The following is a 15,275-nucleotide window of genomic DNA, read 5'->3' as shown; positions in this document are numbered from 1 at the left end:
GGTACGCGGGCCTCTCACTGTTGTGGCCTCTCCCGTTGCGGAGCACAGGCTCCGGACGCGCAGGCCCAGCGGCCATGGCTCACGGGCCCAGCCGCTCCGCGGCATGTGGGATCTTCCCGGACCGGGGCACGAACCCGTGTCCCCTGCATCGGCAGGCGGACTCTCAACCACTGCGCCACCAGGGAAGCCCAGAAAGCAGGTAAGTTTTATGTGCAGATCCGAGACAATGACAGGATCATTGTCTAGAAAGTACAAAGTTCTATTTCTTATCACCATGTCATGGAGCCAGATTCCCTCAGTTTCCTTTACTGGTACAAAGAATGCCCTTATATTTTCAGATCAGTCTTGAATCACTGAGTAAAGTCTTTATTAAGTCCCTTTCTTTCCAGAAGCTCTTTACTGTGTGTCAGTTTAAGGCAATTGAGAAAGCAGTGTGTACAGATCCTAAAAATGGACAGGAAATCAAGAATTCTCCAGGTCCAGGGGCTGTGGCTTCAGGCATGTATATTATCAATATCATCATGCCCTTTTTACAGATAAAGAAACAGTCCTGAGAAACTGAGGGTAAAGATCCCTGTTTCAGCTTACTCATTTGCGAGGAGTAGAGATGGCACTGAGGTTACCTGTCCCATACTTTTCTGTTCTTTGTCATTCTACTCACAGCTCATTCATTTTCAGCCTGGGTCTCATCATTTACAAGTCTCATTTTAAAGCTGAGGCATATGGTTTATCACATAGATTGATTTGCGTATATTGAAGAATCCTTGCATTCCTGGAATAAACCCCACTCGATCATGGTGTATGATCCTTTTAATGTGCCTTTGGATTCTGTTTGCTAGTATTTTGTTGAGGATTTTTGCATCTATGTTAATCAGTGATATTGGCCTGTAGTTTTCTTTCTTTGTGACATCCTTGTCTGGTTTTGGTATCAGGGTGACGGTGGCCTTGTAGAATGAGTTTGGGAGTGTTCCTGACTCTGCTATATTTTGGAAGAGTTTGAGAAGGATAGGTGTTAGCTCTTCTCTAAATGTTTGATAGAATTCGCCTGTGAAGCCATCTGGTCCGGGGCTTTTCTTTGTTGGACGATTTTTAATCACACTCTCAATTTCAGTGCTTGTGATTGGTCTGTTCATGTTTTCTATTTCTTCCTGATTCAGTCTTGGCAGGTTGTACATTTCTAAGAATTTGTCCATTTCTTCCAGGTTGTCCATTTTATTGGCCTAGAGTTGCTTGTAGTAATCTCTCATGATCTTTTGTATTTCTGCAGTGTCAGTTGTTACTTCTCCTTTTTCATTTCTAATTCTATTGATTTGAGTCTTCTCCCTTTTTTTCTTGATGAGTCTGGCTAATGGTTTATCAATTTTGTTTATCTTCTCAAAGAACCAGCTTTTAGTTTTGTTGATCTTTGCTATCATTTCCTTCATTTCTTTTTCATTTATTTCTGATCTGATTTTTATGATTTCTTTCCTTCTGCTAACTTTGGGGTTCTTTTGTTCTTCTTTCTCTAATTGCTTTAGAACCTAGGGGTAAGACAGGAATAAAGACACAGACCTACTAGAGAATGGACTTGAGAATATGGGGAGGGGGAAGGGTAAGCTGTGACAAAGTGAGAGAGAGGCATGGACATATATACACTACCAAATGTAAGGTAGATAGCTAGTGGGAAGCAGCCGCATAGCACAGGGAGATCAGCTCGGTGCTTTGTGACCACCTGGAGGGGTGGGATAGGGAGGGTGGGAGGCAGGGAGACGCAAGAGGGAAGAGGTATGGGAACATATGTATAACTGATTCACTTTGTTATAAAGCAGAAGCTAACACACCATTGTAAAGCAATTATACTCCAATAAAGATGTAAAAAAAAAAAAAGCTGAGGCAAAAATACTTCCGCCATTGCACCAAGTTATTCAATATCAGGAAAAAAATACCAGTTTCAGGTTTCTGTTATAGACACTGTGGTAAGTTAATTATTTCCACAGTACACCATACACGTTATCTATCTTTATGGCAGTGTTAAGATGTTGTTTTTGAATTTGTGATAAAAGAGCTGGCTCAGAGGGACAGTAAGAGGAAAGAAATATGGAAGACCCTGACCCTAACCCTAATCTTGCCCTAACCTCAACCCATGGAGGAAGACCAAGGCACATAATTACCAACGGAGAGGGAAAACTGGACTAGAATAAAAAACAACAAGAGTCCCAGCAGAAATACAAAATGTTGGAAAAACACTGTTTGCTAGGTGGAGGAAAGAGTGGGTAAGGCAAAGAGAGTGAAGTAAGTGGGTGCAAAGCAGACAATAAGATAAAGCTGTCAGATGGTGGGTGGATAGACAGGTTGACAGGTGAGAGGAGGAGAGATGAATGCCAGGGTGGCGAGAAAGTGTGAGGAGAAGGCAGGGTGGAAGAGTGAGAAATTTTAGGTGCCAGACAAGACAGGGCATTGATAGGAAGTTATAGGTGAGTAGAATTCAGGAACTACTGCTCAAAAAATAATCTTTTCTGTTGCTTCAAGATCTACGTTCTAGTGTCATATAGAGTTAGGCGGTGGAGTTAAGTAAAATCAATTTAATCTCTAATCTTGCTCTTTGTAATCAGTATGTGTTTATATTCCAAATTATATTAACATAACCAGTAGCATTTGTACTTTCAAAATTTGATAGTTTTTCATGAACTTGCAGGTTAAGTACCTAAACAAATAAGCTGGTTCTGGGAAAATTTGCTGGTTTTCTTGGAAGGCAAAGATTTATGAAAAAGAGAAGAGTTTAGTTATTTCATCTCTGTTTTACAAAAGAAAAATATAAAGATAATTGTACTGCATTAGAGAATTGATAATTTCAGCTTAGTGTAGTCACTATGGAAATATTTGTGATTGCCTAAAATCTAAGCAATATAGAAACAAACTATTTTTTCTGTCAAGATCAACAAGTTTGGGCTTCTCAGTTCTTGTGAGGAAAAAGCTATACAATTTAATGTAGTCAAATGAATGAGGAAAAAGCAGAGGCAGGATTTAGGAAGAAAAGTCTCACACTGAGATAGAAAATAGTGCCACCTGCTGGTAATCTTGTAACCTTTTTCTTTCATTTTCTTTCTTTAAAAAAGAGCACTATGATTTTTCTAAATAATTTTTTAACTTAAAATTTTAACTTTAAAATAACTTTTAAAATTTTAAATTAAGAAGCTTCGAACACATTTTTAAAATCCAGTGTAATTAAATAACACAACAAAAAACACAGTCTACAGCCTTGCTCTTTCTCTCCCCTTCCCTCCCCCTGCTCCGCAGAGATAACTAAGCACTTTCAATCTTTTTAGCTGTGTTTTCTTGTATTCATCTTTAAACAACATTTTTTGGGGGGAAGGGGCTGCACTGGGTCTTCCTTGCTTCACTGGGGCTTCCTCTAGTTGCGGTGAGAGAGGGCTACTCTTCATTGAAGTGTGCAAGCTTCTCATTGCAGTGGCTTCTCTTGTTGCAGAGCATGTGCTCTAGGTGCGCGGTCTTCAGTAGTTGTGGCACGTGGGCTTAGTAGGTGCGGCGCACGGGCTCAGTAGTTGTGGCTCACGGCCTTAGTTGCTCCATGGCATGTGGGATCTTCCCAGGCAAGGGATCGAACCCATGTCCCCTGCATTGACAGGCGGATTCTTAACCACTGCGCCACCAGGGAGGTCCCTTTACTTCATTTTGATAATAGTTTTAAACTGGTGCCTCTTGATTTCTTCATTTTAGATATTATCTGTTGCTTTCATTTTATTATAAATGACAATTTAGCTTTCCTTCTTCCCTACTCCCATCATACTAAATACTTACTTTGCAATTTTTGGTTACATAAGGCCAGGATTTACATTGTTAAATGATGATGTTACGGTATTACATTACTGTTTCCTTATGAGTCTCCTGGTATAATAGCACTTTATCACCTTTCTTATTCTCTTTGCTTTTCCTTGATTGCCTCTTTATTTTTATTTGTATAATTTTCTGTTAGCTTTGTTTCCCTTTTTTCCATTGGTTATGTCAATTTCTGTTAGTAGTTTATTTCTAAATGTTTACACAGATCAGATATTTTATCAATTCCATCTTTCCTGGACATGGTCCTTGGGGAATCCTCACTGCCTGCTCAAATTGGCATCTCTTTCTTTTGAGCCATGTTTTCCTTGTCTTTGGAGTGTACTGTCTAACAGCATTTTAAGAAAGGGACATGAGGTGTGAATTTTTTGAGTCCTCATAAGTATGTACTTATTCCACCATCACACTTGATTGATATTTTTCTGGGCATACAATTATTTGTTTAAAAAAATTCCCCCCAGAATTTTAAGGGTTTAACTCATTCTCTTTCTCTGCTCCCCCCAGCATTATTGAGATATAATTAACAAATGAAATTGTATATACTTAACATGTACAGAGGAGTGACGTCAGTATCATGGTGGAATAAGACATACCTTGTTTTTGTCCCTTCCTTCAGCAACAATAATTCGGCATCCATCCATGGACAAAATGCCTTTGGGGAGCTGTGGGATCCAACACCATATACCAAGATACCTCCAAGGAGTCTCACCCTCCCATGCATCAGAACACAAAACTCAATCCTGGATGTGGACCTTACAGCAGTGTATGAATCAGCTTCAGCTCTTCTTGGTCACAATCTAGGATCCCCTGGAAAACACTGTGTTAGACAATCATCCACAGGTGAAAAAGCCTTTGTGGAAGTTCCGGTGTCTAGAGGATGTTTCAGGACACTATTAGAGGGGGGAAAATATGAGTCTGGATGCATTTGAGAGGGTAAGAGGAGCAACATTACTTTATTCTCATCCCCTTTTCCCAAGGTGGCACAGCTTAGGACCAAGAGAAATCTTCTAGGCCCATGATTTCTCTTGTGAGGGAAAGTGAGGGCACGTGAGTGAGCACCTGGTTTCTCAACAAGGCAGGACACAGCCAAAGAGGCTCATTTCTCTCTCATTCCATCCAGAGTACTAATTTGTGAGCTGCATTAATGGGGGGCACAGGAACAGCCTAAAAGAAGAGCAGATAGGACTCTCAGAAGGTACGAACCCATTGTGGACTCCATCAAGAAGCCTTTCCTTGAACTGCTGAGAATGCCTCACATATGGATTTCCCAACTGACCCATGGGCACCCCCAGTGCTCAGTGTGCCTCACCCACACATACTCCCACTCTGTGTCTGACTCCCTGTGTGCGTTCCCCATGGTGTTGGCAAGAGCAAGCTTTGGTAGATGGCTAGTGAACGTGTGCAAAAAGCCTGCCTGAATCTGCAGCAAGGCAGAGACCATGAACTTGAGTTCTAGTGCCACCATTAGGAAAACAAAAATATTGTCAAAAATTTGCCTGGTGTATTGCAGGATCAAGAGAAATCATGTGTGCTTAAATTCTATTACAAGAAATGGCAAGAAGTGTGGAGCAGGTATATTCATAGACAGTCTGAGAAAGTCTCAAAATACCTAGCAGGACAGATAAAAGGTATTACTCTCCCAAGGCACTTCATAAAGACTGGAAGAGAGCAATATAAAACTAAGAAACAAAAAATCAAGGAAACATGACACCGGTGAAGGATCAGTCATATCTTTACATAATGCCAATACTCCAAGATTGGGAAACTTACCTATGTAATATATAGAAGTAAACAGAGAGAATTAGGCAAAATAAGGAGAAAGAGAATTTTTTTTTTGAATGAAGAAACAAGACAAAACCCCAGAAGATGAACTAAATGAAACGGAGATAAGAGATCCACCCATAAAGAGTGTAAGGTAACGATCATAAAGATACTCAATGAACTCAGGAGAAGAATGATGAAACCAATGAGAAGTTTAACAAAGAGTTAGACAATGTAAAGAAAAAACAAACACAGCTGAAGAAAACAATAACTGAAATAAAATAATGATAATTATTATACAACAATAATATTATATATTATATATAATATAATAATTACTTATATAAAAACAATATTATATATTATATTGTTATATAATAATAATACACTAGAATGAATCAATAGTAGATTAGTTGGTACAGAGGAGCAGATCAGCAAACTGGAAGACAGAGTGGTGGAAATCACCCAAACTGAACAGAAAAAAAGAAGAAGATAATAAGTTAAAAAAATGAGGATAGTTTAGCAGTCCTCTGGGACAACATCAAGCTTATTAACATTTGCATTGTAGGGATCCCAGAAGAAGAGAGAGAAAAAGGGGCAGATAAATTATTTAAAGAAATAACAGTTGAAAAATTCCCTAGCCTGGAAAAGGTCACAAATATCTGGGTCCTAGAAGCACAGAGTGCACCAAAGAAGATAAAACCAAAGAGGTCCACATCAGGACATCATAAAGCTAAAATGGCAAAAATTAAAGAGAGAGTCTTAACTCATTATTAACCAGAGATGTGTTAATATAACTTTTGTTACCCAAACGTTATTGACCAGAGATGTTTCAATATTAATTGACATAACAAATCGCCAGCAACAGACATTAGTTTCTGCAAAAATCCCCCAGTCAATAATGTGTTAAAAGCAGCAAGAGAAAAGCAACTAGTTATGTACAAGGAAACTGCCATAAGACCATCAACTGACTTTCAGCAGTAACTTGGCAGGCCAGAAGGGAATGGCACAATAGTCAAAGTAAGGAAAGAAAAAGCGCCTACCACCAAGAATTCTCTACCCAGCATGGCTATCATTCAGATTTGAAGGAGTGATAAAGAAATTCACAGACAAGCAAAAGCTAAAAGTGATCAGTACCACTAAACTGGCTTTACAAGAAATGTTAAAAGAACTTTTCCAACCAAAAATGTTAAAAGACAAAGGTAGTAAAATCGTCTGTATCCCCAAGAAGAAGTTAAGGGATGCACAAAACAAAAAGATGTAAAATATGATGTCAGAAACATTAAACGTGTTGGAGAGGAGGTAGTAAAATGCAGGGATGATAAAATGCACTTGAACTTAAGAGATTATCAACATTAAATAATTATATATATATAAAGCTATATGTACATATATATATATATGGCTTGTTATATATGAACCTCATGGTAACCCCAAACCAAAAATCAGTAACATACACACACACACACAAAGAAAGGAATCCAAACACAGCACAAAAGATGTTTTCAAACTATACTACAAAGCTACAGCAATCAAAATGGTATGGTACAGGCACAAAAACAGACACATAGATAAATGGAACAGAATAGAGAGCTCAGAAATGAACACACACTGATATAGTAAAGTAATCTATGACAAAGGAGGCAAAAATATATAATGAGGAAAAGACATCCTGTTCAGTAAATGGTTTTGGGAAACTGGACAGCCACACATAAAAGAAATCAAACTGGACTACTTCATCAAATTCCAATTCTGGGCATTTACCCAAAGAAAACAAAAGCTTTAATTTGAAAAAATATATATACACTCTTATGTTCATTGCAGCACTATTATAATAGCCAAGATATGGGAGCAAATGAAGTGTCCATTGATAGATGAATGGATAAATATAATATATATATATGTGCAATATTACTCAGTCATTAAAAACATGAAAATTTGGGACTTCCCTGGTGGCACAGTGGTTAAGAATCCACCTACCAATGTAGGGGACACAGGTTCAAGCCCTGGCCTGGGAAAATCCCACATGTCGCAGAGCGACTAAGCCTGTGCACCACAACTACTGAGCCTGTGTTCTAGAGACCACAAGCCACAACTACTGAGCCTGCATGCCACAACTACTGAAGCCCATGCACTTAAGATCTCGTGCTCCACAACAAGAGAAATCACTGCAAAGAGAAGCCCATGCACCGCATTGAAGAGTAGACCCTGCTTGCCACAACTTAGAGAATGACCATGTGCAGCAATGAAGACCCAATGCAGCCAAAAATAGAGAAATAAAATAAATTAACAACAACAAAAAAAATGAAATTTTGCCATTTGTGACAACATGGATGGATCTTGGGGGCATTATGCTAAGTGAAATAAGTCAGACAAAGACACATATCATGTGATTTTACTTGGTTGAATTTATTCATAAGCATTTTATTCTTTTCGATGCTGTTATAAATGGAATAATTTTCTTAATTTCTCTTTCTGATAGTTTGTTGTTAGTGTATAGAAACACAACTATTTCTGTATGTTGATTTGTATCCTTCAAGTTTACTAAATTTATTTACTAGGTCTAACAGCTTTTCTATGAAGTCTATGGTTTTCTGCATATAAGATCATGTCATCTGCAAACAAAGAGGATTTTACTTCTTCCTTTCTGATTTGGAGCCTTTTATTTCTTTTTCTTGTCTCATTGCTCTGTCTAGGACTTTCAGTTCTGTGCTGAATAGAAGTAGTGAAAGTGGGCACCACTCTCTTCTTCCAGAAATTAGGAGAAAATCTTTCAGCTTTTCACCACTGAGCATGATGTTAGATGTGGTTTTTATAACATTGTACTACATTCCTTCTATATCAAATTTGTTGGCAGTTTTTTTTTTTATCATGAAATCATGTTAAATTTTGTCAAATGCTTTTCCTGTACTTATAGAGATATCATATGGTCTTTTTATCCTTCAATCTGTTCTTGTGGTTTACCATACTGATTAATTTGTGTATTTAAATCATTTTTGCATTCCAGAGATAAATCCAGCTTGATCATGGTGTGTGAAACTTTTAAAGTGCATTTCAATTTGATTTGCTAGTATTTTGTGGAGGATTTTTGAAATGATGTCCATTAGAGATATTGGCCTGTAATTTCTTTTCTTGTAGTGTCCTTATCTGGTTTTTATATCATGGTAATACTGGCCTCATAATATGAGTTTGAAAGTGTTCTCTCCTCTTTTTTGAAAGAGTTTGAGAAGGATTGGTATTAAGTCTTCTTTAAAGGTTTGGTCAAATTCATCAATAAAGCTATCTGGTAATGGGCATTTCTTTATGAGCAGTTTTTGATTACTGCTGAATCTTCTATTTGTTATTGGTCTGTTCAGACTTTCTACTTCTTCATGATTCAGTATTAGGTTCAGTATTAGTTTCAGTATTAGTATTCAGTTTCTATGTTTCTAAGAATTTATCCATTTCTTCTAGGTTATTCAATTTGTTGGCCAGTTTGTTCATAGTAATCTATAATGATCCCTTGTATTTCTTTGGTATGATTTGTAATGTCTCCTCTTACATTTAAGATTTTATTTGAGTCTTCTCTCTTTTTCTCTTAGTTTAGTTGAAGGTTTGTTAATTTTGTACAGTTTGTTAAAAAGCTAGCTCTTAGTTTTGTTGATCTTTTCTTCTATTTCCTTTTTTTTTTTTTGGTGGGGGGGGGGTCTCTCCATTACATTTTTTTTTTGTTCTCATCTTTGTTGTTTCCTTTCTTCTTCTAACTGTAGGCTTAATTTATTCTTCTTTTTCTGGTTCCTTGGGGTGTAAGGTTAGATTCTGTTTTGAGATCTTTTTTCTTAATGTAGGTATTTATCACTGTAAACTTCCCTCTTAGAACTGCTTTTGTTAGACACCATAGGTTTCTATATGTTGTGTTTCTATTTTTGCTTGTTTCAAAATACTTTTAGGTTTCCCTTTTGATTTCTTCTTTGGGTCATTAGTTGTTCAGGTCAGGTCTGGGATGTCCAGTATGGACAGCTGGTCAACGTGCCAGCCTGGTGCCAGAGGCCAAATCCTGGACACCCTGAAGGACATCTGGTTGACCAAAAGCCCGGCACCTGAGGCAAAGTCCAAGATGCCCAGGACACCCAAGATGTTCAGCTGGAAGACCAGGAAGCCTGACACCAAGCCCAAATCTAGGATGCCTAGGATGCACAGAATGGATGGCTTGTTGACCTGGCACTCTGGCATTAAGGCCAATATAGGATTTCCTTTAAATCTGTATCTTTAAACACTGTGTTGCAAGCAATACATTGTGATGAACATATCTATTCCTTAATAAAATACTGTTCTCAACTTCCCAAGCAAGAAGCACTCTTAGAAACATCTTCTATACCTGTGTCTGTAAAATAATTTTACCTCCATTACATGTGGTGAATACATCTATTGCTTGAAATAACTAGAGGTGAAATAGCACTCTTAGATACATCTTTTATACTTGGCTTTTTTTTTTTTTTTTTTTTTTTGCAGTACATGGGCCTCTCACTGTTGTGGCCTCTCCCGTTGCGGAGCACAGGCTCAGGACGCGCAGGCTCAGTGGCCATGGCTCACAGGCCTAGCCGCTCCACGGCATGTGGGATCTTCCCAGACCGGGGCACGAACCCGCGTCCCCTGCATCGGCAGGCGGACTCTCAACCACTGCACCACCAGGGCTCTTTAAACACACTATTTTATAATCATTCAAATGGGGAACACATTCATTCACTGAAATACCCTTTTGCTCACCTTCTCAAGCAAGTGGCACTTTTAGAAACATGTGTATATCGTTGGTGTTTAATGTTTACCATGCAGACCAATGTGGCAAATATTCATTGAAATAACACTGTTCTAAAATGTGCACGCTAGTAAAGTTAGTTGAAAAATGTTCAAACGTGTCTTTAATAGTGATTTAAATGCAGGCAAGTGGATGGACATAATCATTCACTGAAATATTGTTTTCAAATTCACATGAAAGTAGTACTCTGAAACATTTTTATATACATGCATTTAAACAGCAACATGTTGAGTGAGGTGATGAACACATTTATTCTTTAAAATAATACAGTCCTCACATGAGCTCTGTTAGAAATATTTGTATAAATATGTTTACAGATCTTCTTTCCATGTAGAGCAGTGTGGTGAACAATTCCTTCACTGAGAAAAGATTGTTCACTATTTTTTCCAGATTATTTGAGATTCAGTTGCCAAATAACATTATGTACTTTAAGGTGTACAATGTGGTGATTTGATATATGTATATATTGTGAAATGATTACCACAATAAGTTTAGTTAACACATCTATCACTTCACATAGTTATCACTGTTTTCCATGGTGATAACTTGTAAGATCTACTCTCTTAGCAAATTTCAAGTATATAGTAAAGTACTGTTAGACATAGTCACATTGCTGTATATTAACCCCTGGAACTTATTCATCTAATAACTGGAAGTTTGTACCTTCACCTACCCCACCCACCTTCTCTACCTGCCCCTGGCAAATACCATCTACTCTCTGTTTCTATGAGTTAGGGATTTTTAGATTTTACAAAGTTAGGTCCTACAGTATGCATCTTTCTCTGCCTGACTTATTTCACTTAGAGTAATGCCTTCAAGGTCCATCCATGTTGTCACAAATGGCACGTATTTATATGGTTGGAAAATATTCAGTTTTATATATATCTATAAATTATATAGTTATGTATTTTATATATATATATATATAAAATTGCCTTTTTTCATTTATCAATCAATGAACATGTAGGTTATTTCCATGATTTGACTATTGTAAATAATGCTTAAAGAATATGGAGGAGCAGACATCTCTTTGAGAGAGTAATTCTACTGTTAAGAATGGATACCCAGAAGTGGAAATGCTAGATCATATGGTAATTCTATTTTTAATTTTTAGAAGAACCTTCATACTGTTTTCCAGTAGCTGCACCAATTTAACTTTCCAAACAGCAGTGTACAAAAATTCCCTTTTCTCCACATTCTTGCCAATACTTGTTATCTCCTGTCATTTTTTTAACATCTTTATTGGAGTATAATTGCTTTACAATGGTGTGTTAGTTTCTGCTTTATAACAAAGTGAATCAGTTATACATATACACATGTTCCCATACCTCTTCCCTCTTGCGTCTCCCTCCCTCCCACCCTCCCTATCCCACCCTTCTAGGTGGTCACAAGGCACCGAGCTGATCTCTCTGTGCTATGCAGCTGCTTCCCACTAGCTATCTATTCTACGTTTGGTAGTGTATATATGTCCATGCCACTCTCTCACTTTGTCACAGTCTACCCTTCCCCCTCCCCATATTCTCAAGTCCATTCTCTAGTAGGTCTGCGTCTCCATTCCCATCTTACCCCTAGGTTCTTCATGACCTTTTTTTTTTTCCCTTAGATTCCATATATATGTGTTAGCATACGGTATTTGTTTTTCTCTTTCTGACTTACTTCACTCTGTATGACACACTCTAGGTCCATCCACCTCACTACAAAAAACTTAATTTCGTTTCTTTTTATGGCTGAGTAATAGTCCATTGTATATATGTGCCACATCTTCTTTATCCATTCATCCGATGATGGACACTTAGGTTGCTTCCATCTCCTGGCTATTGTAAATAGAGCTGCAATGAACATTTTGGTACATGACTCTTTTTGAATTATGGTTTTCTCAGGGTATATGCCCAGTAGTGGGATTGCTGGGTCGTATGGTAGTTGTATTTGTAGTTTTTTAAGGAACCTCCATACTGTTCTCCATAGTGGCTGTATCAATTTACATTCCCACCAGCAGTGAAAGTGTTCTCTTTTCTCCACACCCTCTCCAGAATTTATTGTTTCTTGATTTTTTGATGATGGCCATTCTGACTGGTGTGAGATGATATCTCATTGTAGTTTTGATTTGCATTTCTCTAACGATTAATGATGTTGAGCATTCTTTCATGTGTTTGTTGGCAATCTGTATATCTTTTTTGGAGAAATGTCTATTTAGCTCTTCTGCCCATTTTTGGATTGGGTTGTTTGTTTTTTATTATTGAGCTGCATGAGCTGCTTGTAAATTTTGGAGATTAATCCTTTGTCAGTTGCTTCATTTACAAATATTTTCTCCCATTCTGAGGGTTGTCTTTTTGTCTTGTTTATGGTTTCCTTTGCTGTGCAAAAGCTTTGAAGTTTCATTAGGTCCCATTTGTTTATTTTTGTTTTTATTTCCATTTCTCTAGGAGGTGGGTCAAAAAGGATCTTGCTGTGATTTATGTCATTTATATAATAGCCATTCTAACAGGTGTGAGGTGATATTTCTTTGAGGATTCGATTTTCATTTCAATGATGATTACTGACATTGAGCAACTTCTCATGTTTCTTTTGGCCATTTGTATGTTTTCTTTGTGGAAAAAAATGTCTATTGAGGTCTTTTGTCCATGTTTTAACCAGATTATTTATTTGTTATTTTTATTATTATTATTTTATATTGAGCTGTATGAATTTCTTATATATATTGGAATTAACCCCTTATCAAATGTGGTTTGCAAATATTTGCTCCCATTTTGTCAGCTGCCTTTCATTTTCTTGTTATTTCTTTTGCTGTATTCAGAAGCTGTGCAGAAGTTTGGTGTAGTTCCACTTGTTTATTTTGGCTATTGTTGTTTGTGCTTTGGTGTTGTACACATAAAATCATGGCCAAGACCAAAATCAAGAGGCTTTTCCCTACATTTTCTTTAAGGAGTTTTATGATTTCAGGTTTTATATTTAAGTCTTAATACATTTCAAGTTAATTTTTGTGAGTGGTTTAAGAAAATGGTCCAGGGTCCTTATTTTGCATGTGAATATCCACCTTTTCAAATACTATGTATTGAAGAGACTATCTTTTCACTATTGTATATTCATAGTTCCCTTCTCAGATATTAGTTGGCCATACATACATGAGTTTTTTCCTGGACTCTCAATTTTGTTTCATTATCTGTATGTCCATTTTTGTGCCAGTACCATTCTATTTTGATTAGTATAGTGGTTTAGTATAGTTTGATATCAGAAAGTGTCATGTCTGCAACTTAAAAAAATTCTCTGGATTTATTTGGCTATTTGGGGTTTGTTGTGGTTCCAAATTAATTTTAGCATTTTTATATTTCTGTGAAAAATGTCATTGACTCTTTGATAGGGTTGCGTTGAATCTATAGATGGCTTTGTGTAGTATGGATATTATAACAATAACAATTCTTCCAATCCAGGAATATATCTTTATGTTTATTTATGACTTCTTCAATTTCTTTTGTCAAAGTCTGACAATTTTCAGTGTACAGAATTTCACCTCCTTGGTTAAATTCATTCCTAAGTATTATTATTTTTGGTGCTATTTTAATGGGATTTTTTTTTCCAGATAGTTGTTTCCTAGCATAATGAAACGCTACTGCATTTCTTTGTATATTTATTCTGTATCTTGTTACTTCATTAAATTTGTTTATTAGTTCTAAACGGTTTTTGCACGGGAGTATTTAGGATTTTCTACATATAATATGTCATCTACAAAAGACAATTTTGCTTCTTCCCCTCCAATTTGGATGCCTATTGCTTCTTCTTCTCTCCTAATTACTCTGGCCAGAACTACCAATACATTGTTGAAAGGATGGGTGAAAGTGGGCCCCTTGTCTTGTTTCTGATTCCAGAGGAAAAGGTTTAAAACTTTCTCTGTGGAGTATGAGGTTAGCAGTGGGTTTGTCATATACAACCTTTATTGTTTTGTGGGATATTCCTTTTATGCCCAATTGTTGAGAGTTTTTATCATGAAAGAATTTTTAATTTTGTACAGTTCTTTTTCTGCATCTACTGAGATGATATGATTTTTAACTTCTGATTAATTAAAGTGGTATATCCCATTTATTAATTTGCATATTTTGTATCTTCCTTGCACTCCAGGGATAAATCCCACTTTATCAGGGCGTATGTTCCTTTTATTGTGACTGATTTTGGATTGCTGGTATTTTGTTGAGGATTTGCATCTATATTCATCAGGAGTATTGGTCTGTGGTTTTTGTTTCTAGTCATGTCCTTATCAGGCTTTGGAAAGAGGATAATTCTGACCTCAAAAAAAAAAAAAAGAGTTTCCCCTGCATGTAATGCTTTTTTATTTCTTATTGCTTTTAAAACTCTCTCTTTGTCTTCGATTTTAGGCAGTTTTACCACAATGCTCATTGGAGGAGATCTCTCTGGTTGAATCTGTTTGTGGACTTATGAGCTTCATCAACTTGGATGTCCAAATCTCTCTGCAGAGATGGAAAGTTCTCAGCCATTATTTCCTTAACTATACTTTATATCTCTTTCTTTGTCTCATCCTTCTGGGACCACAATTATGTGTAGATTATTTCTCTTAATGGTATCCTGTAGTTCACATAGACTTTCTTCCTTTTTTATTCTGTTCTTTTTGTAAGGTAACTTATGGAGTATTACACAAAATGTTCAATGTACACTTGAAAAAAAGTGTGTGCTCTGCACTTTCAGGGTGGCATGTTCTATATATGTCTTTTAGTGTTCTATATATGTCTAATTGTTTTATAGTGTTGTTCAAGTTTTCTGTTTCCTTATTGATCCTCTGTCTGGTTGTTCTATTATTGAATGTGGGGTATTGATATCTCCTGCTGTAATTGTGGACATGTCTAATTCTCCTTTCAATTTTATCAACATTTGCATC

This window comes from Delphinus delphis, chromosome 6 (genome assembly GCF_949987515.2).
Source record: "Delphinus delphis chromosome 6, mDelDel1.2, whole genome shotgun sequence".
NCBI classification, from domain to species: Eukaryota; Metazoa; Chordata; class Mammalia; order Artiodactyla; family Delphinidae; genus Delphinus; species Delphinus delphis.
This window is presented reverse-complemented; position numbering follows the sequence as displayed.